Here is a 3,506-nt window from a genome sequence, read left to right on the forward strand (position 1 = left end):
GGATTGATCGGTTTTAAAGAAAAATAATATGATTTTTCCATTATATATATTTTTTTATATTTACATATTTTTTATAGGTACTGTGTTTATTTGCAGTGTATTTTTTATATTTGTCGATTTAAAAAAAATATTTTTTTTATTTAGTATAGAGCTATAAAAAGAAAATTTAAAATACTTTGAATAATCAATTCAAATATATAACACAATCCTGTTAAAAATACTAGTAATATCATACATCATATGGTTAAGTTGTGAAAATTTCCAAGAAATAATATAATACATTTTCATTAAACTATAAACAATATTTGATAATATTAAAATACATAATGATAAATAATATATAATATTTTGTGAAAATTTAAAAAAGATCTGATAAAATCTAATAAAATAAGTAAATTTAGCAATGATAAAATTCCGATTGAAAATTTAAAAAAAAAATTGATAAAATTATAAAAATAACCAAAATTAGAATTCAAATTTATTCAAATACTGGAGACATTCATAAATATATCCAATAAATGGTGAAATTTTGATATTTTTTCCGTTGTGCATAAAATATGTACGTATTATAATATATTTTTTAAATACCTTATGTTAGTCTATCAGACTTCAAATTGGTATGAATTATTTTAACATATGAGCACTGTTAATTCAGCTAAATACATTGCACGAATATGTATAATTAAAATTTGTTAAACTAAATTAATCAATAAAATGTAATATATACGTAAAATAATTATTTTACTCAACATTTTCGAAAAGCGTATATTATTCTTAAACAAATTAAATTAATTAAAAAATAAAATAAAATAATAACAATACAAATTAGTTCTTGAACAATACAAATTTTTATTCGTATTTGTGATATCGAAAAATTAAAAACAACCGACGAACAATAAATATTCTCCACTTTATAGTGTGAAATTTGGTTGCTTAGCTTGGATTACGGCTTAAGTAGTGGTTCTTTCCCGCGCAAAACAGTTTTCGCAAAGTTTTACATTTTGTAAGACGGATACAACACATGCGGGTGTAGCGTCCCTTTTTTTTTTTTATTTGAAAACAAATGCCTCGTCGACTATAGGGTCATTGGCTACAATATATTACATAATATTACATTCTTGTAATAACTAAGGTAATATCAATAATACAATAAATAAATAGGGGCTGTATATAAAATTGATTGTAATACATTATAGGTGGGTATATTATACTTATAATATATATTATTTGGATATTTTTTATTAAATTTTCTTATGAAGTTCTGTATCCCTCTAGCGTCCTTTTAAACAGGTCAGTTTCATGTAAGTGTTGTTATATTTACGAATATTTCTTTAGCATTTATCACATAGTGTAAAAAGTGCGAAAAAATTGGACTATTTAGCTTATACTTATAAATTGACTAAAAAGTATAAATATTTAACATTTAAATATTTTTATATTGAAAACCTATTTTGGATTCATTTACATACGTCATACGCGGTTTCTCTGTCCCCCTTAATCTAGACCTTAGTTTTCCTTATCAGGTTCCTTTTGGCGTATTATTATATATATTTGTGAGTGTAATACCATATAGCCAAGTTGTCTTATTAAAATATGTATTTATAATTGCTATTTTTAGTATATTGTCCTTCTGCGCGTCGATGGATTTTATGGCTATTATTGGAACCGAAATCATCAATTAGTTAAATTAAATATTATCCATGCTATTTTTGTACTATAATCGTATTTTAGTAATATTTATTTTATAAAATGTTTAAAGTATATTAATGATGTAATCGTTCATTCACCAAATGAATGGCATGGTGTTATGTTCATATATGAGAACACAGTTATATTATTAAATATTATAATTAAAAATCATTGCATGATAAAATTGAATTGTTGTAAAGTTGACGTGTAGGTTCCTAACTTTTTCACATACGTGTTAAGTGTTGTTGTCTAGTTTAAAATATTTCCTTATAAAATTATATTACCTATACCTATTATAGGCTAAAGAATATAATTATTAACACGTTATTATGATGGAACAAAAAAAGGTAAGTCAATTATTTTGTTATTTATATTATAGTTTTTATAAAGTGTGATGATAAATTGTAAAGTAATCAATAGTTTAATAATAATTATGGTTAGGATTTTAAAGAAAATTATCTATAAAAAACTGTTGGGCACTATAAGTGGCACCGAAGTTTCACCTGGCCCCTCCTCTCCTTCAAAGATATAATCTGATTATCTGACCAAATTTTAAACTTGACAAACAATTTTTTATCACTTTTATTTTATTTTTGATAATCTTTCTATTTCTTTTCCAATTAATACGTACGTAAGAATTAATACATAAATGTATATATTGTAAAAAGCGGGTAAAGTTTTGCTGTACATAGTACATTAAATATCTAGAGAAGTCACTGTTTATGGATGTGTTAAATTTTAATTCAAGAATATAAAATTATTCTATTAAAATAAAAAAAAACAATTCTGAGTGAAGTCGTCAGTCTTTATTAATTTATTATGATTAGGGCTAGGTTTTCTATGCGTGTTTTTCCTTGACTTAAAATTGATTGGTTGTCAAATTAATCATATCACGGTATAATTCGATTTTTGAATATATAATGAATTTTAAATTGTATTTACTCGTATCTAATGAACGTCTATAATAATTTATTTATTTGTAATTTATTAAATTATTTAATATTATTTTGGTCAGACGACTTAAAGGATTAGGTAAACATTATGCATACGTTATTTTTATTCTCCATTAAAACAACGAGTTTTAGGCAATAGGCATAAATCGAAACATCGTTCCAGTCACCACTCATTCGTGTTTCAGAATTTGAAAGAACATAATCCTATCGTTACAGAAATATTCAATGTAAAAATAACTACCTACTTTAAATAAAAAATAATCCTATATTATTTTTCTATATTTGGATAATTAATAGTTATAATAAATGGTTAGTAACTCATCATTAATTGTATGTAATTCTATGTGTATGTCCTGCCTATGTATTTTTGATATTTTCTATCTGCTATTATATTAACTTACGGGGAACCTTGCATTAAATTTTCAAGTTTTTTTACCCAACGAATAAAATTTTATAGTCATTTATAAAAAAAAAAAAACTAAAAAAGATTGAAATTTCTGTAAATAACCTGAAAAGATTTGAAAATTTTTGAAATAATGTATAGAAAATGCCTGTATAAACATTCTGTGAAAATTTCATGTTTCTACGGTAATTAGTTTAAGAGTTACACCAATATCTAAAATCGATTTTGCGTAAAAATTTCCGTTTTTCGTTATTAGATTCTGAACGAAGTGATGAATGTATTGATTTTACAATGGTGTGTTTTTTTTTTTTTTTTTTTTTTTTTGTGTCTGTGTACAGCATAACTAGTCGAAATAATGCTCCAATTTCAAACTATGGGGGTGGTTTCCGATGTAAAAGTGAATATCCTTGTTGCATTATAGAGGTAAAAAGTTAACATTTTCCAACAGTTTTCAAAAAAAT

The sequence above is a fragment of the Aphis gossypii genome, chromosome X (assembly GCF_020184175.1).
Source record: "Aphis gossypii isolate Hap1 chromosome X, ASM2018417v2, whole genome shotgun sequence".
Classification (NCBI taxonomy): Eukaryota; Metazoa; Arthropoda; class Insecta; order Hemiptera; family Aphididae; genus Aphis; species Aphis gossypii.